The sequence below is a fragment of the Lithobates pipiens genome, unplaced genomic scaffold, assembly GCF_037356315.1.
Source record: "Lithobates pipiens isolate NorthernLeopardFrog02 unplaced genomic scaffold, aLitPip1_a1.2 Scaffold_10, whole genome shotgun sequence".
In the NCBI taxonomy this organism is placed as follows: domain Eukaryota; kingdom Metazoa; phylum Chordata; class Amphibia; order Anura; family Ranidae; genus Lithobates; species Lithobates pipiens.
The window spans coordinates 222,720,074-222,747,459 of NW_027507686.1; the positions used below are offsets into that span (position 1 = coordinate 222,720,074).

General features: G+C 43.7%; 1 pseudogene across 1 annotated transcript in view; it reads right to left on the reverse strand.

The window, feature by feature from the left end:
• Positions 1–27,386, reverse strand: part of LOC143926335 (cryptochrome-2-like) — a 42,486-nt pseudogene that overhangs the window by 7,416 nt on the left and 7,684 nt on the right. Inside the window, exons 2-7 of the transcript XR_013262090.1 lie at positions 24,857–24,965; positions 13,840–13,982; positions 11,999–12,024; positions 11,239–11,327; positions 10,756–10,896; positions 7,085–7,396 (exon numbers count right to left, since the gene is read on the reverse strand). The product of XR_013262090.1 is annotated as a cryptochrome-2-like (transcript). The remainder of the gene's footprint in view (positions 1–7,084; positions 7,397–10,755; positions 10,897–11,238; positions 11,328–11,998; positions 12,025–13,839; positions 13,983–24,856; positions 24,966–27,386) is intronic.

Sequence of the window (27,386 nt, forward strand, 5' to 3'; positions counted from 1 at the left end):
GGCAATCAAATACCATCAAAAGAAAGCTCTATTTGTGGGAAGAAAAGGACGCAAATTTCGTTTGGGTGCAATATTGCATGACCGCGCAATTACCAGTTAAAGCAGCGCAGTGCGAAATTGCAAAAAGACCTCTGGTCCTTAAGGTGTTTATTGGTCCGGAGCTGAGGTGGTTAAAATGCAAATCAATTTATAACTTTTTTGAAATGCATTTTTCTGGATATTTTTGTAGTTCTGTCTCTCACCATTTAAATTAACCTACCATTAAAATTATAGACTGATCATTTCTTTGTCAGTGGGCAAACTTACAAAATCAGCAGGAGATCAAATACTTTTTTCCCCTCGTTGTATTTAGCTGGTTACCTGGAGTTCACTTTTAACCTACCATTATGAGGATTAGTTTGGACTGCTTTTGGATTTACTTGCCAGGAATCACTTTAATTAATAAATAACAGTTTCTTTGAAGGCAAGCACAGCACTATCACATTTAACATGTGAAATACATCTGAACACTTCAAGTCCTATTATGGTGTATAGAGAGTGATGCCCCAGTGCAGTCATACAGGTAAGATCTCAAGGCCCCTTTCACACCGAGGCGGTTTTCAGGCGCTACAGCGCTAAAAATAGTGACTGAAAAAAACGGCCCCTTTCACTCCAGTGTGAAAGCCGGAGGGCAGTGCGCTGGCAGGACGGTGAAAAAAGTCCTGCTAGCCGCATCTTTGGAGCGGTGAAGGAGCTGTGTTATTCACCGATCCTAAACTGCTCCTACCCATTGAAATCAATGGGGCAGCGCGGCTATACCGCCGGCAATTGTTTTAACCCTTTTTCGGCTGCTAGCGGGGGTTAAAACCGGCCTGCTAGTGACTGCTAAAATGACGGTAAAGCGCCTCTAAAAATAGCGTTGCTTTACTGCCGACGCCCCAGTGTGAAAGGGGCCTAAGTGACTCCCAACAAGTGAATTCAAGTATAATGCAAGTAAAGTTCATTATTATTATGATGATGAAGGGCAAAGCTTCAAACATGACACAGTCACCTAAAACTTAGCCTTATCACTAGACATGGGTTCCAACATTTTCTGCAAAAAGGCTAAAAAAAAAACTACATGGCAACAAAACACTAGTTTAGGTTTCATCAGAGTGACTCCCATAGAAAAATACAACATGAAGTTCTGTGGCTGAAAATGTATTGGCAGCAAATTGTTCATCTAACAGCGGCCTTAATCTGGACCCAACACGGGCCGCAATATTAGATAAGGTACTTTAAGCTATTAAGTCTTACCTTATCCTCAGCGTCTGACCACAGTGTGACGTCAGCGTCCTGGAGATATCCTGGGCATACCCCATATAGCTTTTGAATACATGGAGTGTGCAACTGTGCTGCTGCATTCCTTCATGAGAGCTTGGGATTTTAACATTCTCCAGGATTTCAACAGAAGCAGCGCGACATCACCCCATGCAGGGGTAAAAGGAATATTTACCTACTTCCTTTTCATACAGTTTTTTTATTTTTTATTGTAAAGCTGAAATATATGATGGCAGAGGGGGTTTATGTATCCCTAATCTAAACCCCAAGACCTTTTCTATCTGTATTCTATTCTATTGGTCCTGCACAGAACACACAGTACTAAAGTAAACTTCCTTGTAAAAACAGAGGAGCTACAGGATCTCACAAAAGGAAGTACACCCCTCACATGTTTGTAAATATTTTCTTCTATCATTCCATGTGACAACACTGCAGAAATGACACTTTGCTACAATGTAAAGTAGTGAGTGTACAGCTTGTATAACAGTGTGAAAGTGAGTACACCCCTAAGTGAATATGTCCAAATTGGGCCAAAAGTATCAATATTTTGTGTGGCCACCATTATTTTCCAGCACTGCCTTAACCTCTCTTGGGCATGGAGTTCACCAGAGCTCCACAGGTTGCCACTGGAGTCCTCTTCCCCTCCTCCATGATGACATCACAGAGCTGGTGGATGTTAGAGACCTTGTGCTCCTCCAGCTTCCATTTGAGGAGGCCCCACAGATGCTCAATAAGGTTTAGGTCTGGAGACATGTTATGCCAGTCCATCACCTTTACCCTCAACTTCTTTAGCAAGGCAGTGGTCGTAATCATGTTGGAATACTGCCCTGTGGCCCAGTCTCGGAAGGGAGGGGATCATGGTCTGCTTCAGTATGTCACAGTACATGTTGTTATTTATGGTTCCCTCAATGAACTGTAGCTCCCCATTGCCGGAAGCACTCATGCAGCCCCAGATCATGACATTCCGACCACCATGCTTGACTGTAGGCAACACACACTTGTCTTTGTACTCCTCACTTGGTTACCGCCACACCTTGACACCATCTGAACCAAATAAGTTTATCTTGGTCTCATCAGACCACAGGATATGGTTCCAGTAATCCATGTCCTTAGTCTGCTTGTCTTCAGCAAACTGTTTGCGGGCTTTCTTGTGCATCATCTTTAGAAGAGGTTTCCTTCTGGGATGAAAGCAATGCAGACCAATTTGATGCAGTGTGCGGCGTATGGTCTGAGCACTGACAGGCTGACCCCCCAACCCTTCAACCTCTGCAGCAATGCTGGCAGCACTCATACGTCTAATTTCCAAAAACAACCTCTGGATATGACACTGAGCAAGAGCACTCAACTTTTTTGGTTGACCATGGCGAGGCCTGCTCTGAGTGGAACCTGTCCTATTAAACCGCTGTATGGTCTTGCCCACCATATTGCAGCTCAGTTTCAGGGTCTTGACAATCTTCTTATAGCCTAGGCCATCTTTATGTAGAGCAACAATTCTTTTTTTTTAGATCCTCAGAGAGTTCTTTGCCATGAGGTGCCATGTTGAACTTCCAGTGACCAGTATGAGCGAGTGAGAGCGGTAACGCCAAGTTTAACACACCTGCTCCCCATTTACAACTGAGACCTTGTAACGCTAATGAATCACATGACACCGGGGTGGGAAAATGGCTAATTGGGCCCAATTTGGACATTTTCACTTAGGGGTGTACTCACTTGTGTTGCCAGTGGTTTAGACATTAATGGCTGTGTGTTGAGTTGTTTTGAGGGGACAGCAAATTTACACTGTTATGCAAGCTGTACACTCACTACTTTACATTGTAGACAAGTGTCATTTCTTCAGTGTTGTCACATGAAAATATAGAATAAAATATTTACAAACATGTGAGGGGTGTACTTACTTCTGTGAGATACTGTATATATGGGCCGACACTGGTAAGTAATATAAGAGATCTGAATAAAGCTTGGGCACAGCTCACTAATGCATGCTGAAATCTCATTGTTCAAGTACCGTTCCCTTTTCGGATTAGAGATGGGAAAGGTACCAGCATGGCATGCACACCACACCTATTCGTGTGAAGTCCCAATAGTGTGTGACAACTAAAGACTTATTGATCTGATCTATCATGCTCTGTAAATTATCTGTCTGATATGACCACCTTAGGAGGTCCAAAGCAGGAAAAAAAGGAATGTAGACCCAAAACAATTACAGCAAGAATGCCAATGTGCTCAAATGATGTCATACTAAACCTCCAACAACATAATTCCCCTTTATCATATGATATGGAAGGGGGGGGGGGGGTGTACAAACAAGTGGACATGCAGTACAGATTTAGGCCGCGTACCCACGCGGGGACTGTTCGCTCAACTTTGTCCGTCAAAGAGTTTCAGTGGACAGTCCGCTCAAAATTAGCATGGACGGACTTGCCCACACACGACGAACGAACAGTCCGCTGAAACCGTGCACGATGACGTGAACGGCACGTACGACGGGACTAGAAAACGACGTCCTATACACTGCAATACAACTTTCGGCGTGTAAATTCTTTCTGAGCATGCGCGGAACTTAGTTTGACGTACAAGCCTACACACGAGGGGACTGTCCGCTCAAACAAAGTTTCAGTGGACAGTTTTTCGGAAATTCCGAAAAACTTTGTTCAGCAGACTGTTCGCTGAAACTGTCCGCTGAAAGCCCACACACGAGCGGACTGTCCGCCGAAACACTGTTCAGCGGACAAAGTTGAGCGAACAGTCCCCGCGTGTGTACGCGGCCTCAGGTCTGCTTCAATGTGACCCCAACTGCTAAATGCATACCTTAATCTGAACTTTAATACCATCATGGTTATAAACTCATTTTGTACAAACTGGATACACACTTCAAAATTCGCCAACTTTGTGTATCATCACAGCGCCACACACAACCCTACCCCAGCCGCTACTTAAATATATGAGTACATAAACCAGAAGGTGAATAAAGAAATATATATAAATTACCACATAAACCACCTTGTAGCGCTCGACTTATAAAAAAAATATATGCAACAAAATTTTTTTATCATTGATTGCAATACTGTGTTTTCCCAAAATCTATATAAATTCGCATATGCAAAATCACTTATAATCAAAAAGCGATAAAATACAATACAGATGTGAAACAAAATAGTCCATAAGAAAAAAATCTAAAATGAAAAAAAACTTTTCCTTGTGTGAAAAATCAGTGTCCATATAATGAAAGCCTTCACCACACCCTTGGTGTTCGTGACCCCCCTCGTTGGAGCACTCACCAGCTGCAGCGCTCAGCACTCTCGTGTTGAGCTAGATAAGTGTTTAAGATCTTTTTAATGATGTCAGTAGATGTTCGGCAATCACTTGCAGTATAATTCCCTTAAGGTATCACTGGAATTCCCCCTAAAAATACCTCAGAGAGAAAGAAAGACTTTCCATAGTGTAACACTGTAAAAATATTTTAATCTCGATGCACTCACATGAACATAACTTGAATGAAAGCACTTACAAATCACTTCACTCACTTAATATCCACGTCATCTCCCCCACTGTAATATTGGTTGATTATGGCTGGGTATGGCAGAGTATTGGTAGAATATTGGCTGGGTATGGTAGAGTATTGGCAGAGTATTGGCACACAGCGCTGCTGCCATCCAATCTCTCCCCTCCACTGTAAAGATCAGTACAGAGAGGGGAGAGAGGAACCAGCGTCATGACATGATTTGACGGAGCAATCACATTGTAAACGGTTGCCGGGTGTACAAAGATGGCCGCCTCTCCGGAGCTAGGCCGAAGCCGCATCCTTTCCTAAGGCTGAGGCCACGGAGCACTCCGCGGATCACAGCGTGTGCTGATCCGAACAGGGTGACCCGTTCGGATCACAGATCGGTGACGATCCCTTGCATCCCTATTGCAGAATGTCACTTGCCACGTCACCTGCCAGAGGTTGCGGATTGTCACTTGCCACAAGTTGCGGATTGTCACTTGCCACTTCAACTACAACACGTTGAGGATTGTCATTTGCCACACAGTGTGGACTGTCACTTCCCGTGTCCCAGACTGAAGTCAGGCAGCAGAGAGATGATGTAATCTCTCTGCTGCCAGCGAGGGAGGACCTGCAGGGATGCAGGGCGGTGAGAGATATCATCTCTCTGCTTCCCCCGCCCGCCGCCCACTCACCTGCCCACTGGCCCGCCCTTCGAGGCGCCCGCTCACTCACCCGCAACAAAATTTCTCGTCAATTGCCCTGTTGCGCCCCCCCCCGGTCTATATAAAGCATTCTTGTTAGACTCACCAGTGGAACTTAAGGGGTTGATCCTCTGCATTGTGTAAAAAAGGCTGTTCTATCCTGTATGCACAGATCCTCCCCCTCCTGCACTGTCTATCTACGAACAAACAGCTAAAGCAGGCAGAGTAGCCAACCTGCACATGCTCAGTTGTGTCTTTTATGCTGGAGAGAATAATTACTTATTCTCTGCGCTAGCCAGGTCACATGATTTTGGCATCACACATGCGGGTGTGTTTACAGGCTGTAGTGGAAATCTCCTCCTTCCTGAATTCTCAGCACTGGAGAAACTGTGCAGTTTATCACTGACCGTGGTATACAGATCAGCCAAAAAGGTATATATAGTGGCAGTATTTTAAATTTAAAAAGAAGATTTATAAGCTGTGGGCACAGTGGGGGGGGGGGGGGTGAATTATTTTCATATTACTGGATTTAGTAACACTTTATTTAACAAAGAGATAAAAAAGACAAAACAAATGCAAGGCATGTCAAGATTCCTAATCCTTTTTCAAAGTATAAAGTGTATATAAACAAACACTAAGAAGGTGTGTGTGTGCATTATATATTCTTTAGTCCCTACACACTTGCAGTCATAGAGTGACAATGCAGCTCCTCCATAAATATATCATTTTAGCAACTAAGTGTTGTCACCGGGTTTCAGAAGTGTGCTGCTGGCAGATCTCCACATAAAAACAAAGGGGGGAAGAAAAGTTTGAAAAAGAAAAAGCAAGGACTGGTAGGCTGCAATATATTACATTTTTGCTCTTGGGTTTAAATGTGATAAGTACAGCTTTTGAAACAAATAAAAATAAATAATAATTATAAATGCACTTTTGCAGGTACAAAATGCATTTATTATTATTATTTTTTTTTCTAAGGAGCTTGCACAGAATGGCACCCACAATCAGCTGACTGTCAGCATAGCAGTCTGCCCATACCTTCCATAAGGGCAGGCAGTTATCCGAGAGCAGAAAGATCAATGGACTACGACAGTGCTCACCAGCACCCTCTCAGTTCAAGTGACATTCCTCCCTTTCCTGAAACTAAAATTCCGCTGTCACTAACTACAAGCAGGCCGGCACCTGTAATGTCTCTTCTGCGATAATATACACCTACCTGCCTGCTTATGGTCTTCTCCTTCATGTAAACTGAGCTGTCCAAGCTCAGTTCAAGCCATGCACAGGAATTCCATCATCCCGTGCCGGCCAATGAAGATAGATGAAGACCAGAGCTGGCGAGGCACAGGGACTGTTGAAGGAAAAGTTAGTTTATAGCTGCGCTTCAAGCTTTTGCCTGGGTCTAACCAGATAGGTCGGCTTATTTCAGAGATCAGGTGAGGTCGGACAGTTTCCACCATGTTAAATATCAGACAATAATGCACATGGCTTCAGATGATCTCTCAGCCACTGACGAATTCTGAGGATTTGGACCCAGGCAAGCCCAGTTTTGACTGGTGCTCCAAGTTGCTGATTATTATTCTAAAAACCGCATCTATCTCACCTTAACCCCGCACTCCCAGCTATTCCACAGGTCACCTCGGGTCAAGAAACAGGCAACGGCATGCCTCGCCAGGTGGTGTATCCAGCCCTCCTGCCTCAACTGTGTCATGATGGCATCAATCCAGGGGAAGCCAGTCTTTCCTTCTGTCCACTTTGCCAGTGCCTCAGGGTTCTTGTCCCATGGGATCTGTACACAGATTGGATTCCCTTCCATTTGGTCGAACTTGGGGTTGTTGGTAGCTGCCGTATAGAAAAACTCTCTCCATAAGAGCTGACCGAAGAGGGAGAGAGGTGGGGGGCTATTTTCCTTCACCTGTTGTGGAAAAAAAAAAAAAAAAAACACACCATATGAGTTTCCTCCTTTGTTATTGGCACAATTTCATCCTTTTTTATTGGACTACATATCCCATGATCCCTGACCACTGTTTACAACAGTGGAAAGACAGAAGGCAGGTAAAAATGATGGCCAATAGAATAATCCTACCCACCAGACTAATTACACGGACATACTTACATGTCATGTAGAAAACTACATGAGTGTATTATAGGTTAATAGTCATTGATTTATAAGAAACTTAGAGGTATTTTGTATAATACTAAACTATGATAGCTTACAGATTCTCTATATCTATCTATGATATAGAGAGAATCTGTAAGCTATCATAATTTAGTATTATACAAAATACCTCCAAGTTTCTTAGAAATCAATGACTATTAACCTATAATACGAGAGAGATTTAACCTATAATACGAGAGAGATTTAACCTATAATACGAGAGAGATTTAACCTATAATACGAGAGAGAGAGAGAGAGAGAGATAATTTTTAAAGCTCAACTGTCATCTCTGTCCAGCAGCGGCTCCTTCTCTGACCCGCTGTTGACTCACCGACAGTCCCATTCGCTTTAATGGGACAGCTGATGATGCGGCGGTGACACAACAAGGTGAGGGACGTGGCGGCAGCGGGTAAGTGGATGCCCATTAACAGGCGCTGCCATGATGAATATGAAATGACAGGTGCTCTTTACCTGTAAGGACTTATTCTTGCTGGTAGTTAGAATCTTTAATATTTGCAAACAAAATGAAGGTTTCCCCATTTAGAGTAATGAGCTGTCAGGTTAATAAAACGGCGATATCCGAACCGATCAATCATACAGTTTGTAGTGTACATAGATTTGCAAAACAATGCGATAAAGGAATATTCCTGAACTTTGTTTATATCTCGTGGTTACTGTGAAGTTGTGTGAATGCACCGATGCAGTGCATGATATCTCAGCTTGCAGAGCTTGGATTCATTGAAAGTTTACCAAAAATGTAAATATTGCAGAATATACAGCCTCATGCTACATAACTAAGCTACATTTCATGCTGAATAAATTAAATTAACTATTAAATTATTATTAAATCAGATTTTTTTTTTTAAATCATTGTTTTTTATCCACCCTGATATAGATCTATAAATAAATAAGACAGACTAGTTAAAGAGGAAGTAAACCCTTCCAAACAACTTGGACCTATAGGTAAGCCTAGATTAAGGCTTACCTGTAGGTCCAAGCAATATCTCCTAAACCTATATAGTTTAGGAGATATTTGCCCGAAAATGGGCACCGCTGTCTACGGCGCATGCGCCGTAGACAGCGGCGCGCATGCGCACTAAATGCGGCAAATCCAAGAATGGATTTGCCAAATTTGTCGACTCCCGTGCGCATGCGCGGGAGTGACGTCATCGCGGCTTCGCCGTATGACAGCGGCGGAGCTGCGAGGCGCGACTCCCGTGCGCATGCGCGGGAGTGACGTCATCGCGGTTGCGCCGCTGTCATTGGTCGGAGCTGCGAGACGCCACCAGCAAGATGGACGCGGCGGACTACAGGGATCAGCGGCGACTTCGCTGGCTCCTGTGTCAGGTAAGTGACACATAATGAGCTACTATGCGATGCATAGTAGTCCATTATGCTTTACCTTTGCAGGGAAAAAAAGAGGAAGTAAACCCATCAGGGTTTACTTCCTCTTTAATTTCAACCATGGCTTGGACAGAGTGCCTGGGAAGAGAGGACTGTCACTTCCAGGAATTTGAAATTAAATTACAGACTCCAGTAGACTTGAATGATGCTGTATTTATCTATTTTATCATCATTTTAATACATTTTTAAAAGTGACTGTAGCAGCTTGCTATAGGGGCACACGAGCTGAGTCACAGCTCCCTGTGTCCATTCAGACATGGAGCCGCGGCCTGCCTCCTTTCTCTCCTGATTGGCAGGCTGACTTTGACTCCTGCTGCTGTCAATGGCGCCACAATGCTGTCTCGGTCAATGAGGAGGGAATTCCCGGCTAACCGAGTGTCTGGTGCAACATTGCTGGAAAGAGATGGGTCTCAGGTAAGTATTGGGGGGCTGAGAGAGGCTGCTGCACACAGAAGGCTTTTTATCTTAATGCACAGAATGCATTAAGATTTAAAAAAAAAACCTTCTGCCTTTACAACCACTTTAAACCAAACTAAGTAAATTTCCTTAATAATTATACAAATTTTGAGTGGTTTGAATTATTGGACTACATCCAATTATCAGAAAGGTTCAACAAAGGAACCTGTTAAATAAGAAAGATAAAAAGATTAACCCTTTATTACAATAGGGGTGGCGAGGGAAGCAGTATTTATGCGGCTTATTATTAGAACAAAATGTATGACTCGAGGGGGAGAAATGACAGTGAAAGTGCTAGTAAAATTCGAGATCAAGAGTGGATATTGTTGCATGTGCTGAGAAATACCCATTCTAGGTTATACCGCTGACTATTCCTAAGAGGTTTTCTACACTGTAATTTTACATTGCATTTTTGATTATATATTGGTTCATGAGAGTTCTCTATTTTAAAAATAAATAAATCAGTAAAATACTTACAAAAAAAAAAAAAAAAAAAAGTCTCACAATCTCAGTCCCGCCCCTACAAAAATTAAGCAATGCCTACTAACCAGTAACTTGTACAGGTATTAATATACCGTACATTAGAGGATAGGGACAGGGATGGCAAGCATTGCTTTTTGCACTAATTTAGTAATGCTAGCTCTCAGGAAACTCTGCTGTGTGTACACCAACTCTGATGGGGTTGGGTTGTAGAGGACTTTGTTGTCACACCGATTTTCTAAGGTGTTTAATGACAGACAATATACATATATCTGCTTTACCATACGGTGCAGCTGCAGTATCTTGTGTCTTATTGTATAATCCTATCCCCAAGGAATAAGTGCTTTGCTAGAAAATGCACAAAACATGCAACAAGCAGAATAGGTCCAGAATCTTTAACAAATTAAAGTGGTTACAAAGGTTCAAGGTTTTTTACCTTCTGTGCATGAAGGTAAAAAAAAAAAAAAACCCCTTCTGTGACTCGGCTCAGGTGCCCCCATAGCAAGCTGCTTGCTGTGGGGGCACTCAACAGGAGGGAGGGGCCAGGAACAGCAAAGAGGGACCCAACTGCACAGAGGAGGTAAGTATAACATGTTTGTTATTTTAAAAAAAAAAAAAATAGGGACTTTAAAATCACTTTAAAATCACAGTAAAGCATTTGGCAATGGAAGCACTAAGTACAGAGTCCACCTCACCTACAGATTTTTTTTTACTGACTGACAAACTGTGATCAGGGAAACAATGTATTGAAGACATCATCTGACAGTTTGACTTACCTTCTGATAGAGTTCCCGTAACCGATAGTAGAAGAGTCGGCAGGAAAGACAGCCGAAGCGCAGGTAAGGGCTGAGACCCGTAGGGCTTGCCAGTAAAGAGTTGGCATTCATCCTGGGTCTTTCATAATGGGCCACCCAAGCCTGCAACAGACACAGATAATTTAAGTACTCAAACAAATAACACCAAATGACACCAGAAATGAAAGCTCCCCTATCCAGAGAGGGACACATGCCAAGTCAAAATGGATGGTAGCCAATCACCATATCACAATATTTCTATAGGAAACTTTAGCATTGAAAAAGCAACGTACCCAAACACAGAGAATACACAAACCATATGCAACAAATGGGACCCTGGCAAGAGTTGTAAGAACTAAACCCGGCACACCAGGGCTAACAACTAGGTCACCATGGACATTCAACAGTCGGCCAGCTGATGTGTGAGGGATAAAAAGCACACAAAATTCATCCTATCACACGCACCTTTCGCTCCAAGTGTCTGTCAAGGCGGGCCAAGGCTTCCGTTTCACCTCCGGGCCACACTGCTGCTCCTGGATTGTCCCGCGGGAAACCTGAGACAACATAGACAAAAGATTTATAATACTGATATTAACCTTTGTATATTTAATCGTACATTGTACGCAACAAAATAGAAAACAAAGTATTAGCAAATATATAACAATATTTAACAAAAGATTTTATTTGCAAAGTAATTCGGACAGACAAATTAGGTAAACACCGAGACGGTTACAAAATTATATATATATATATCAAAATCGAATCAAATCAAAAAATATATGAAAAATCCCAACAAAGGGGGTAAAAGAAGTGAATTGCAGAGCTTCCGAGTTCAACTTATCATAACTAAAGTCCATAAGTCTCTCGTTGAGAGAGCTCGGGTTTCCGGGCTGTGTCGTATGGTGAACTAAAACAGAACAACTCGGGCCATATAATTAGAATATGTAACAATATTTCTAAAGAACCTCTATCGCCATTTTCATTTCTGCTAGTGTTAGAAGGCAAAGTCTAGGTTCACACAGCGGCAGTCCCTACCACCACTCTAAAAAGCACACAGGTGAAAGTGCGGTTGATCTGCCCATTTTTACCCCGTGTAATTAGGCCTAAAAGCATTACAAATCCAACTTTAAAGGGCACTCATGAATATTCTCATATGTTGCTTTTCTGTACTACATAGCTTTTCACATCTTAGTATGAGTAGGACGTTATATTGCTCACCATGAACCTCTGTCCAGGAGTTGTGATTGCTGGCTGTGCAGTAGGAAGAAATTAATTATTGCACCACAAACCTGGCAAATGGGGCAAATGATCTGATCTGGTACCAGTCTGGTCCTAGACCACAGACTGCTCCCCTGAACCTGATGAATTCAGGTCAGTCATTATTTTCCATATTACTATAGCAGTGACAAACTGCAGTGCGTTATATAGTACATAGATCTCTATACACCTCTCCCTGCCGTAGAGGAACTTACAGTCTAATGGCTCTTACCAATCATACAAGCAGAGACACAGTAAAGCCAATCTAGAAATCAAACACATCCTCAATGACAACACATATTCATATATCTGGAACATGGCAGCCAGGAACAAAAATAAAAGTAAACAATGCCTGGCACAGCCAAAAGCAAGGCAGTATAGTAGTGGTCCAAGCTGCATCCTAGTATCAGACATTAACCGGAGTAGTTGCGATTTCATTCCCCTGGTCATGTGATGATGCTTGGGCCTAGTGATTGGCTGCTAGACCTCGGCCCTCCAGCTGTGGTGAAACTACAAATCCCATCATGCCTCTAGGAGTCATGCCTGTGTTTATTAGAGTCTTGCAATGTCTTGTGGAACTTGTGGTTTCAAAACAGCTGGAGGGTCGAGGTTGCCTACCCCTGGTGTATACGGACAGCGGAGTCCATATACACTCACTGGTCCATAGAGCGAGCTCAGTCCATGCCCGCTCTGCATAAACTGAGAAGACACGGACCTGTCATCTGTCGGATCTGCACGAATCAGCAGGGAGTCAGCAGACAGATCCCCTGCTGATCGTAATGGAGTCTGCCTTGTGCCCTGTGTGAAAGGGGCTCTAATGGGCAAGCTTACCACCTAATGTCCACAGGACTGTTTAGACCAGCCTTTTTCAACTGGGGTGCCTTCAGGTCTCATCAGGGGTGCCTTGGCAAAATGACAAAAAATTGCCCAAAAATTGTACACAAGGAAGAGGGTTGATTAAGCCTGCATTTTAGTTACACAAATCCAAAATGTTTTCATTGTGCACCATTACAACCTTCCAGCTGCCAGTGTCCTAACAACCAATGAGGTCAATGGTTGATAAGGAGGACATCAGGCCCCTGCACAGTTTGTCCCTCCCCTGCCCTTCTCGGTCAGCACTGGGGTCACATTAGCTGAGTAAGAGAAATTGAGGGAAAAGAAAAGAATACTAGTCAGTACCAGTGTACAAACGTATATTTGCTTTGGAAGAATAAATCACCTCCAATGTTGGGATACTAAGTGTGTGGATGTTGCTGCATATATTGCAAAACTATTAGGGCACTTTCCCACTGATGCGTTGGCGATACCGTAGTTTTAGCAGCGCTTTTCGGCTGCTAGTAGGGGCACTTCTAAACCCCGCTAGCGGCCAAAAGCGATGCTTTGCTGACGCTTCGGTGGCGCTTTAGGAGCAGTGTTTACACCGCTCCTAAAGTGCCTCAAAGATTCTGCTTGCAGGACTTTTTTTTAAGCGTCCTGCCAGCGCACCGCTCCAGTGTGAAATCAGTAAGTCTTGCACACTGGAGTAAAAGGAGAGGCGCTTTACATGCGCTATTTTTAAGGAAGGGGGGGGGGGGTGCACTGTGATGTAAAGGAGTGAAGGAGACGGACTTCTGATGATGGATGGGGGGGGGGGGGGGGTGATCTGGACACCTTGTCTTACAGATACAACTGGCCCTCTAAGGACGACCATCCATAATGCTGATGCAGCATGTGATGAAATAGAGCTCGACACCACTGCTTTTACACTAAAGGTTCATTAATTGGACAGATACAGTATGGAGGGAGACACACACTATTATCATGACTTACTTGTCCAAGTCATACAGGGTATGAGAGCTCTCCACAATGACTTCTACATCAGCTTCCTTGGCCAGTTTCATGATGGCTGCATCTCGCTCTTTCCCAAACGGTTCAGAATCGTACTAAAACGTTAGCCGGGTCACACCCCATTCCTGCAAAATATCAAGATGAGAGCCTATAAGAATGACTTAAGTGTGTGAAAATTTAAAAAGTACATCTGCATTCCACAAATTTACCATTGTAATGGTCCCAAGCTGACCTGCAAGTATTACACTACTGCAGCAGAGAACAAATTAGGTTTAATGCCCTACCAGACAGGGATATGCTGTGCAGCAGGGCTGTGTAAATACCAGTACTGGATGAACAAATGAAAATCCTTTGGCAGATAACAGCTTCCATAAATGTATTTCAGTGGCATGTTTACCTCTTTGCCTGGTATTCATTTTGACTAGTAAAAGGTTTTGAGTCACAAAACACTACTGAAGCTATGATAACGGTGCTGTGCTCCCAATGGAGTCATCTTTGCACCAGGCTTACTTTCGGTGCCCCCCAAAAAAGTGTCTGGTATGCAATATATTGAGAAGTGGATCTGCATAACTGCTTGTCTAGCCAAGTATCACATTATGTAACCTGCTGGCATCTGCCCAAAAATTTATAGTTTTTCTTAAAGGATTATGTAGGTCTCAGTCCGCATAATACACAAATAAATGGAGACAGCACAGCAGTACCTGTGCCAGGATAACATGCCAACGTTTGGAATGCTTGACTTAAGACGCCTGAGACTTCAGCTTGGTATTCAAGTTAAAACCCAAATGCTGTTTCTAAATATGTGTACATTTATTTTATACTCCTAATCTTCTTACGCCTTATTTTTGGGCAAAATCCCTTCCAGGCGCTCCGATTTACTGAGCTGCAAAAACAGAATGAGGAGCCCAAGGCTAATGTCCTGTACAGACGATCGTATTTTCTGACAATAAAAACGGTGGATTTTTTTCCCAAAGGATGTTGCCTCAAACTTGTCTTGCGTACACACGGTCACAGAAATGTTATCGGAAGTTCCGAACGTCAAGAACGTGGTGACATACAACGCGACGAGCCGAGAAAAAGGAAGTTCAATAACCTTCTGCTTAATTCCAAGCATGCGTGAACTTTTGTGCGACGGACTTGTGTACACACAATCGGACTTTCCGACAACAAGTTTTGTTGCCGTAAAATTTGAGAACTTGCTCTCAAACATGTGTGAGGAAATTCCGACAGCAAATGTTCAAAGGAGCCTACACACAATCGGACTTTCCTACAACAAGCTCACATCAAACATTTCCCATCGGAAGATCCGATCAAGTGTACGCGGCATTAGACTCATAGGGGTTGATTTACTGAAGGCAAATCAATTGTGCACTTTTGCAAGTGCAATTGCACTCTGGAGTTTCTCCAGAGCTTAGTAAATTAGGTAAAGCTTGACTTTACAAATAATACTCAATTACATGCAAAGAAAAAAAAAAAATAAAAATTTTTGCTTGCACATGATTGGATGATGGAAGTCAGCAGAGTTACCCCATCATTTCCAAAGCTCTGGAGCAATTGCACTTGCAAAAATGCACAGTCTATTTACCTTCAGCAAACCAACCCTGTAGTTCAACGATGACCCGACAGCGCTTTACACAAAGTGGCTGCGTCATTTACTATATCCCTTATCACACAGTCGAGCAGTACCGTTGGATAATGTGACCTATTCAAGTGAACCGAGCTGTGCCACAACCATGAGCCAAACATTAGGAAACAGTTGCAGCATGGCAATTCCATTCCAAAAACTTGTTCGGCTGTCAAAAAAAAAAAAAAAAATAATAATAATAATAATAATATAAAAATAGGAATAGAAATAGGGCATTCCGGAGGTAGGAGTATGGCCTCCTGAATGCCCGTCAGCCGTTCCTGTACCACGATTCAGCGGAGATTACTTTTCAGAGACTACCGAAAGGCAAACAAGCCCAAACTGTTTAAAGGGATTGTAAAGTCTTAAAGCGGAGTTCCTCCGAAAAATGGAACTTCCACTTTAAACGGAAGGCGACCCCCTGACATGCCACATTTGGCATGCCATTTTTGGGGGGGGGGGGGGGGGGAGTGGATAACCTCTTTTTAGAGGGATCCAGCTCCCACCTCTCTCCCCCCCCCGGCAATCATCTGAGACACGTCACAGGTGTCAGATGATTGCCTGGCCAGTTACAGTGCGGCTCGCGCATGCGCAGTGCGTACCCAGCTGTAAAGCCAGAGGCGAGGAGAGGAGCTGCTCTTGTGCACAGTGCTGGACTGAGATCAGGCTCAGGAAAGTATTTTTGGGGTGGGGGGGAATATTTTAACCTAAACATTTTTTACCTTAATGGAAGGAATGCATTAAAGTAAAAAAAAAAAAAAAACGCTTGGGCTTTAGAATGACTTTAGTATTGTTTATGTGAGGATTTAGTAGATCACTGCAGACAATTCTTGAATGCCACTACTATAGTTTTTCTGTGTACTTTTTTTTACTTTTTTCTCTACACTGTACAATCCTTCTTTTCCATAACTCCAATTTAAAGCCAAACATCAGAATCTCCCCACTCAGCCCTCAGTACTTCCTCCCATCTCCCATCCAACACTATAAATGCCAAAGCCCCCTGCCCCCCGCCAAAGTCCTATGCCTTTCTTTGATTTATATACAGCCCCTTTTCCAGATCACTATAAGCTGGTCATATCTTTTCCAGCAATGGGTACTAATGCAAAGTCATCTTTGCATCAATGTGCAGGCAGGGCGCCACTGTGAAGGGCTGCCTATGAAAGCACTCAATCACATGTTGTCTTCAGTTTTTCGCTTGGGAGAAGGCTGGGCGCCATTCACCCAGAAGACTGAGGGCAGCTTGGAAGAGAAACCAGGAGTTGAACATTAAAGTAGGTATCAAAGTGTATAATTTTTATGTTTTTTTAAACAAACATTTTATACTTACCTGCTCTGTGTAATAGTATTGCACAAAGTATCCCCGATCCTCCTCTTTTCATGTCCCCGCCGGCACTCCTGGCTCCTCCTTCCACCGCCGAGTGCCCTCATAGCAAGCCTTTTGCTACAGGGACACTTGTTCTTGCTCGTTCCTGAGCTGGCCCTATGTACACACACTCAGCCCGCCCTCTCCTGACTGGCTGTGATAGTCTGCAGTGGAAGCCAATGTCTCCTGCTGCTATCTCCAAGCCAATGAGAAGGGAGAGAGCTGCTGGCAAGTATAAGAAGGGGAGCTGCATGCAGAAGGTTTTTTACTTCAGAGAATGCATTCTGCTGTTTCCATTATAAATGCTCAGCACGTTTCATTTAATCATTTTTAGAACAGCAGCAGGTTCCTGAAGGCTCTTGTAGAAAATGTGCTAAATATAGACCTGAACAACTTTGAGAAGGGAAAGAGCTCTGCCCAGAGGAAAGAACCAGCATAAAGAACCACAGTATGTGGAGGGGGAGAGCGGGCATTTATGCATGCGTCGAGGGGAGAGCGGCCATTTATGTATGCGTCGAGGGGAGAGCGGGTATTTATGTATGTGGAGGGGGGGGGAGCAGGTATTTAAGATACCTGGAACTGTTGAATACCATTGGTGGCCAAGTACTTGTGATACAGCAAAGTTTTAGGACATTGCATGCCAGAAACGTAAGTATAGAAGTAGACTTTTTGTTTTTTACAGGTGGGCTATAGCTTCATTTGGTACAGAGAGAACCCAAATGTGCAAATGTGGGTCGTTTAGGTGAAGTGCGTCCCTCCTGGTCGTTTAGTGTGACATTTAAGGCTCTAAATGTGGGTATCACAGCGTTCAGCTGAAGCTTGCCATGGGCTTGGGTGCTGCACCTGCCCCTGTCGGGCATATGAACACACTGCAACTAGACAGCTCCATGTGGAAGAGACCTTATGACAGGGTTGGAAACATACACAGAGCCATAGCGCCGCTCTAGACTGGCCTCAATGGACATCCTAGAAGCTCACCATTGTAGTCACTCTTCATCAAAGATATAAGAGAAGATCTGTCACACTCCACTCAACTCAACTCCTTTTGCAGTATTTTTTTTTTTAATAATCAATACACTGACTGCATACAGTACATGTCTCCACCCAAAAAACAAAACTTGTTTTTTTTGGGTGGAAACATTACTGTATGCAGTCAGTTCATTGATTATTAAAAAAATACTGCAAGAGGAGCCAAGTGAGGTGTGACTGACATTCTTATGACAGGGTTGCTTTAAATAAGCAGAAGTGACTTTATTGATACTGTAAATGGTAGATCAGACTAAGGCAGTGATGCAAACCTTGACACCCCAGATGTTTTGGAACTACATTTCCCATGATGCTCAGCTACACTGCAGAGTGCATGAGCATCATGGGAAATATAGTTCCCAAACACCTGGGGTGCCAAGGTTCACCATCACTAGCCATAGGGATCATTCTCATGACCGTTCATGGCTATACACCTCCGGAAGTATTTATGCGGCAGGCATAGCCTGGTGGTTACATTTAGCTATAGATGGAAGCCGTCTGTACCTCTACGGCTCTTCAAGGAGCAATTACATGCAGCTAGGGAGAGACAAGCGATTCTTTACAGACAATTTATGTCCGGGCTGCTTATTTGTCCCTTACCGCAGGTAATTGCGCCATGTGTCATTACATGTAAACATTGATGTGTACAGGGTGAGTGGTCACAGCTGAATGTAAACACTTGGTCATATGTGCTGCAGAAAAATGCTCATCTGGGTAGCGTACGGCCATCTTTTTAGGCAAGCCATTCACAGTTTGAATCTCTGCCAGTTTAGCAGGAACCAGCCGAGATTTAAACCGTGTATTGGCAGGCTGAATGTAAGTGTGATTCAGCATACTCATCGAAACTGAACACTGCCTGTGTGGCTGAGGGAGGCTGGGTGATTGCGAACTGTTTGCTCCCTCCTTAGGGAAGACGAAGGACGGCCATACATGTTTGGAATCTAGGCTGGTTCAGCAAGAACCGGCCAAGATTCAAACCATTAGTGGGCAGGCTGAATGTACTAAGTTAATTGATCCTTCACCCCAAACTCTCTCATCCATGTCTTCATGGACCTTGCTTTGTGCACAGTCATGTTGGAACATAAAGGGGCCGTCCCCAAATTGATGAGATGAAATGGTCTAAAATGTCTTGGTATGCTGACGCCTTAGATGTTCCCTTCACTGGAACTAAGGGGCCAAGCCCAACCCCTTAAAAACACCACCACACCATAATTCCCTCTCCACTAAAATGATTGGGACCAGTGCACAAAGCGAGGTCCATAAAGACATGAATGAGCCAGTTTGGGGTGGAGGAACTTGACTGGCCTGCACCTCAACCCGATAGAACATCCTTGGGATGAATTAGAACAGAGACTGTAAGCCAGGCCTTTTTTTCCCCAACATCAGTGGCTGACCTTACAAATGCGCTTCTGGAAGAATGATCAAACATTCCCATAGACACACTCCTAAACCTTGTGGACAGCCTTCCCAGAAGAGTTGAAGCTGCAAAGAGTGGCCAACTCAATATTGAATCCTACGGACTAAGACTGGGATGCTAATAAAGTTCATGTAAAGGCAGGTGTCCCAATACTTTCGGTAATATAGAGTGTGTGTGCCCTCCATGCCAACTGCTGCAGTGGCATCAAGTAAACTGTAGCTCAACAAGAGATTTTAGTGCCAGAGGTGGTTCATCCCAGCTTGAAAGCATCCCCACATTACCTGCATTTTTAGATCCAGCACCATCAACACACAGTTGTAATTGGCCTCCAGCTTTCTTTGTGTACATGACCTAGATGCTTTGCCACAAAGCCCGTGCTCTAAAAACAGGTTTACAATCCTATTGAGCACGCCCGGTGAGGTCACAGTCACATTGGCAGGACAAAGATTCCTAGGGGAAGTTGTGCAGAAAGCTCAAATAATAGGACAAAGATAGTAGCTCAAATAATAGGACAAAGATAGTAGAGCACTCGAGCAGAGGCTCCCTGAGAGATGGGCTTTTCCGCTAGGCTCGTGACTGCAAACCGTCACGTTTCTCACAGCGATTACCCCCACCCCCCGCCACTTCCTAGCACAGACAGAACCAATACAAGGAGCGCACTCTGCTGTGATCACTGTACAGGGAAAGCTTCATTATACCTATTAAGTATGCATGTACAATAACACACAGTTGTGCACAAAAGTTTGCATCCCCTTGAAGAGGTGGTAATATACCATACGGTACAAAAGGTAAACCGCGCTACTCAAACAACAAAAGAAAGCAACCTATAAGCAGCAACCCTAATCGTAATACTCCGATATCAAACTAAATAGGTGAACAAAATGAGCTGCGCTAAAAACAATGAAACTAGAAAATAATCAAACACCAAAAAACCTAATCAACCTATACCAATAGACGTAAAAACAGTATTAAATTGACAGAAAAATGTGATTAGTGAATAGTATACATGAATACTAACGTATCGTCATAAAGTGAATAAAATGTATACTAGACCTAAATTGACATTAATGTGAATATTACAAAGAAAACCCCCACAATAATTAATGTAGATTGACACAAAAAAAGGGTTATAATGTGTGCTAGATTTAAACGAATAATATTAACTAAAATAATATTCAAAAAACCATAAAAAGTTCATATGTGATGAAAAAAATATTATTTATATAGTCCCAAGATTAATATTGGTTCTTCAAACTTGACATAAAGGTGCAAAAATATCCACAATGCGTGTATATAAAAACAAAAAAAAAAAAATTTTTCAAAACAATCCTCCACCAGTGAGAAGAGGGGCCGCTTACCAGAGCTTTAGATCCCAGTGTTAGTGAGATCAGTAAGGCAACAGCACAGAGGTTTCTGGGTGAACCGTCACAGGCATCCCACCATCTCCATCTCCAATATGAAGCCTCCAATCAAGAAACGAAGGTGTCGTAGATTGCTGACACCACGCTGTCTCTATCTCCAATACGAAGCCTCCAGTCCGGGAACGAAGGTATCGTGGATCATATAAAAAATCAAAGACACTCGCATAGCGTAAAACCACTTGGTTTAATAAAGTAAAGTTTAAAAGATTTACACTCACATGCGTAAAGAAAAAACGATCATATAAAAACGAGCCGGCCGGACTCGTGTGCCGCCCGCACTTCCTGGTTGGGCGTAGAACGCGGAGACGTCAGAACGCAATATACCATATCCACCATTTTTAAAGAAAACATGAGTGAGCAGGCAAAACACATTTCTTTTATTTTCTATGGGAATCATATTCTGTAACTATAGGTAATAAAAAGAATAGCACACTTGAAATGTCCCCTGTTCAAAAGTCTGCACCCCGTTGGTTCTTAATATTGTGTATTGCCCCCTTAAGCATCAATGACAGCGTGCAGTCTTTTATAATAGATATCTATGAGGCCCTGAATTCTTGCAGGTGGTATAACTGCCCATTCGTCTTGGCATAATGCCTCCAGGTCATGCAAAGTCTTTGGTCATCTTGCATGAACTGTACATTTGAGATCTTCCCAGAGTGGCTTGATTATATTAAGTTCAGGAGACTGATGGCCATTCTAGAACCTTCACCTAACCACTGGAGGGTCAGCTTGGCCATGTGCCTCAAGGTCATTATCAGGTTAGGCCTTGTTGACCCCTCTCCAAACATGGCACTTATGGTTGTGACCATAAAGCTCTATTTATGTCTCATCACTCCAGAGTACTGCGTGTCAGAAGAGGTATGCCGGGTCAAGGTGTTGGGCATATTATAACCAGGCTTTTTTGTGGCATTGGCACAGTGAAGGCTTTTCTGGAAACTTGACCATGTAACTAATTTTTGTATCATCGTATTGTGCTCCTTGAAACCACCACACCTTTTTCCAGAGCAGCCGGTATTTCTCCTGAGCTTACCTGTGGGGTTTTCTTTGTAACCTGAACAATTCTTCTGGCAGTTGTGGCTGCAATCTTTCTTGGTCTACCTGACCTTGGCATCAAGAGATCCCCAAATTTTCCACTTCTTAAGTGTATGAACACTACTGACTGGCATATTGAAGGCTTTGTTTATCTTTTTATATCCTTTTCCAGTCTTTATAAAGTTCCATTACCTTGTTACGCAGGCCTTTTAACAGTTATATTTTGCTCCTCATGGCTCAGTATCTAGCTTGTTCAGTGCAAGTGAGAGCTGACAAACTTATTGTCTATTTATACACAGACACTGACTGCAACATAAAAAGCCACAGATGTGGGAAATGTACCTGTAATTGCCATTTTAGCCTGTGTGTGTTCACCTTGTGTGTCTGTACCAAGGCCAAACATTCAAGGGGATGGAAACTTTTGATGAGGGCCATTTGGGTGATTTCTGGTATCATTACAATTTAAAAAAGGTGCTAAAACAGCTACGTGATAATAAATGGCTTCATATGATCACTATCCTTAAATAAAAGTCAGTTTTTTGGCAAGAACAGTCATATTTAAATATCAAAGTCCCAATTTCTCCGAGGGTATGCAAAATTTGAGCACAACTGTACATCATACAACAATCACTGAACCCGTCAACTAAACCCAATAGTAAGCTCCTTGAGGGCAGGGACTGATGTGAATGTTCAAAATATATGTAAAGTGCTGTGTAAATTGATGGCGTTATAGGAGTACCTGTGATAAAGTTCAGTTGGACTTTAAAGGAAAAGTATAGCCAAAGCTTATTTGGGTGTACTTCTATGGATCACAGGAGTGCAGTGCGTTTTGCACTCCTGTGACCCATTTTCATGAGACCTGGACCTCTGCTGTGTCTGACAATAAAACTCTGCTGACTGAGCTACCCAAGATGCTGGACAGCAGCCTGTCTGATCCATTGGACAACCCTGCCTTGTACCCTGTGCTAACGCGCAGCAAAATCCATCTCCCCACCAGGTCTGGTGAACGTCGGTTAGTACTTAGACTCTGCACGTCAAGTGAGTCTGTGTCATTTGCCAGGGTAACCTGCCTGTCTACTTATGCTGCTGAACCCTGTATGAGCTTCCCCTTGCTACAGCAACTGGAATTTGAGCCTGACCCCTGATCGCGACAGGATGATTTTAATGCTGCACCTAGTAGGCACCCCCTTTCTACCTCAAGGCAATAGGTTCACTAACAGCACACATGGACACTACCTATGCTCCCCTTTTCACCTTGTTCAGCAGAAACCCTGCATATGCCCCAAGTTTCTCTAGATGGAGCTTACCCAGGGCTGAGGTCTCCTGTCCCGCATCCCCAAGTGACAGCGCTGGGCCAATCACCAAGCTCCAGTGCTGGTACACTGAGTGAACAACATACTCCTCCATACCTGTATGTAAAGGGCATTTTCTTTGCTCCCGTTGGCTGAGAACTAAAGGAAAGTTGACTATGTGCTGCTTGAAAAGGGGTATTAAAGAAAACCTGTTGCCCTACTTGGGCAAAGCACAGGTTTGATTTAAATTAAAACCATTTTATAAGGCTAGGCTTTTCCGCTTGACAGTCTGAAAAAATAATTGCAAAGAGATGCTAAAACCTTTCTGCTCCTCCATGACGCCTGCCTGAGCTTTAATTGAGAATTTATTTAGCATTCAACACACTTCCCAGCTGAGAAGCGGAACATCTAATTAATACTCTCTGGGCTGAGATGCTTCTTGAAACACAGCTTCAGCCTGCGCCAAGAAAAGATGATCCCCGGTGGAAATCTCATTCATTTTCTTATATTTGTTTGCATTATCATATTGTGGTGGAGTATGTGCCCACGTTGGCGGTTTCTATATTTAACATCTAAGATTCGGAGACGGGCTGCTCAAAGCGGCGCAGCAGACATGGTCTAATAAATTCCCTGTAGAATTCTGACGGCAAACTTAAAAGGATCAGGTCGGAGGAGAGAAAGTATGTGCTGAATTTAATAGCTGAAAACTTCACAAAAGCGCGACAATACGACAAAATAACGAGGAGAAAAACTACGTCAGTAAAGGTCAGCGAACAAAAATAGCTCAAGATCCAAGCAGACTGGGAAGAAAATATGTAAAGCTTTTTATATATAGAAGAACTCTGCCAAACTATCTGGCCATATAGCTCTGCTACAATGTTGGAAAAGCAACTTCCTTGCCCTAAAAGCTCAAGGGAAAGATAAAATGCTCCCTTTGCAACGGTGATGCCCCCACATGGCAAAGGTGAAATGCTCATTTAGTTCTAAAGGGCAATTTTACTTACCTGACACTCCACACCTGCAGACTCCCTTCAGGCTGTAAAACCGGTCCCACAGTCTGTTGTCCCCCATGTTTTAGCAGTTGCACTTCACTACATGGGATGCAAGGACTTTGGAGGAACAGTCCAAGTTTGACGATAGACGATATCTACAAGCTTGACATGGACAGCCCTCATCTAGGACTGCCCAGCTAACTCGTTTCACCAACACGACTAAGCCCTATGGGTGAAACGCATTTGAGGGGCAGTCCCAGATGAGGGCAGTCAATGTCAAGCTTGAAGAGATCTACAAGCTTTACATTGACAGACCTTGTCTGGCACTGCCTACCAACGTGTTTCACCCATATGACTAAGCCCTGTGGGTGAAACACAGTTGAGGGGCGGTATAGACAGGGAGGGTCAATGTCATGGATATCCTTCCTAATAAATATGGACACCAGAGATTTCTCCGGTCTGTGGTGGCTTTCTTCTTAGCATCTATAAGTTAGGGAGTGCATTCTTTTCAATCACCTATCTGGCTGATATGTTAAGAATGAGACAGACTAGCTGCACTGAGCTGCCGAGAACCCCCTCTAGTGACTTATCCACAAATCTCACAGTCAGTACAATAATAGCACTGGAGAGCAGATATGCTCCTTGGTGACCAGCACGAATGAAAAACGATTTAATGTCCTCTATAAAGCGCTGTGGGCTCTGCCTGCATTATATAAAAACAATAAAGAATGTGGATCATGCAAGCATATTAATGGCATTTAGACTCCTCTGTATGTTCTGCCATGGTATTCAGCGTATATAGATCAGCGGAATGCAGGTTACACTGACTCACCTTGAAAAGCCGAGGGAAGACATCTGCTGGCTGTCCGCGTACTACAAACAACCGGGAGCCCAACTTCCGTAAACTGGAATCCAGATCTTCCAGAGACTGGAGCAGGAACCTGAGGGAAACAGACAAGGCTTAGTACATACCATTACAAGCGACACAACCAGAACCTAAAAGATCACTCGGCACAGCACAGTGTCTTCACTGCTTGGCAGATGTTTGAAGGTTGTGCAACCACTGCAATAATATTTTTCGAGGACCCAAGCAGGAAGACCTCAGCACCTGAATTTGAAGGTCTGCCTATATTCAGTAGCCATTACCAAGAGTCTCACTCTTCTTGTTAGACATTTACTTTTCTTTTCAGTAGCTTTAAAATGACAGCCCATATTGCCTTTTTCTGCCAACTCTTTATTGGTGGACTATGGTTGAACCACAGATTGGTTTATAAAGAAGACGGTATGTAGACTACACCAACCTCTAAAACGTGGCTTAGGCTTCATGTACACATACAGTAGCCTACTTTGGCCACCGGCCAAGGTGTTACCACAAATTGAGGCTGACAGTCAGTTCTTGTGTGTGCAGGAGAGGGAGGTTGAAGCTCCCCTAACCGTAGCAGCTCCTAAACTCAGACAAAATCCTATGCGTATATTAACACACCTTTATAAAAGTTTTATGAAGTTGAGCTTAGGAGCTTTGGCAAAAAAAAAAAAAAAAATAAAAAAAAAAAAAAACAAGCCAAAAGCTAGTGTACAGGAAGCCTTAGGCCCCTTTCACACATGCGGACGATATGTCCGTATTTCATCCATCCGTTTGCGGATGAAATACGGACATACATGCATCCCTATGGGACAGCGGGTGTCTGCGGATGAACATCCGTAGACACCCGCTATTGTCCGCCTCCGCAAAAGTCCGATTCTGCAGACGGAGGAAAATCCTATTTTTCTATCCGTCTGCAGAGCGGATCGGATGAACACGGACAGACGGTCCGTACTCATCCGATCCCCATAGAGGAGAGCGGAGAGCTGACAGGGCGGTCCCCGCACAGTGTGCGGAGACCACTCTGTCCGCAGCCAGCTCAGCGGGGACAACGGAGCGATCCCCGCTGAGCGAGCGGATCATCACGGGGCGGATCATTACTGATCCGTCCCGTGTGAAAGGGGCCTTATGTGAATCTGTGCTTTGCCCATGCAGGAGACACATCCATGCACTGCTTACCTTTCACTCCTCCAGTACTTTATATAACCATCCAGAACAAAGGAAAGCCCCATATAGACAGACAATCAACCATTGAGGTTGTACTGTAGTATAGGAATGTCTATGGATTGCTAGGATGACCATGCTGATCAGCCCAGTGCTATCACATGGAGTGGGCCACATGCTCCTCCATACCTGGGAGTACCCAGTACTTCATTTGGTACCTGGTGCTAAAAAGGTAGGTACTTTAAAAATGCTGCAAGCGATGGAAATATTAAAGCTGGTCTCCAGCCTTGTTGCACAATTGTAAAAGCCCCTCTCCTGTACTGAAATAGCTTACTCTGAATTCACTGCACACTAAGCTTTTCACGGGGTGCACTAGAAGATACTAAGTCTAAATAAAAGTGCACCTCATCTCCTGCCTGCTGGACAGCCAGCATCATCTAGTCCTTTCCTCTATAGCCTTATTGTCCCTAGCCAGCCCCTTTCATTCACTGGATTTCAGTTCTTCCAATTACGGAGGCTCAGTATCACATGTAGGCTTTACCTAGGCAATGCAGCCTTCCTAGGATCACCTACCCTTCCAAATTGAGAACCCATCAAAGCATTTTGGCATTTGCAATAAACCTTCCAAAAACCAGCCCACTGCTTGCATCAGGGCTGAGGGCTTTTGGGAGCAGTACTGAAGCAGGGTGCTGTGATGTTTTCAAGAAGCTAGCTAGACCACCCTGTAGGATCCTTCCATCAGCCATGATCTGCTTGCATTACATGGAGAAGCACTCAGGCTAAAACCAGCCATAGATTGTTTCAATCTCCCTGCTGAACCAGCCAAGAATTGAACCATCTATGGGCAGGCTGATTTGCACCAAAGTCGATCCATCAAACTATAAGCTATATCCGCCAGTAATAATCACGGTGCTCTGCAGGCTCCCCGTACAAGTCCCTGCCATCTGCCCCCAGGAGAACACATTAGCTCTGCGGAAGAGATTCCCCCATTGACATTGACTGTGTTGATAGGGGGGGGGGGGGGAATCAAGAAATTTGCTTTCCTGCAACCCATGGCTGCAGGAAAGAAAATCGCATCATCTATAGCCAACCTAAGTGATGACAGATAAAATATTGTATGTAATGAAAATGGAAAGGGTGTGAGACGATAGCGAGTGAATTTACTATTTTTCACACTACAGTTCCTCCCTATCAATCAGGAGGCAGGACATGAGACCGGTTTCCCAATTAGCTCTTTGGAAGAGGAGACATGCACTGGAGCTGCAGCTGCCTGCATGCCCGCAGTCCAGAAGAGGAGAGCAGACCACAGCAGTCTGCCTGAACATGCAAGTGCCAG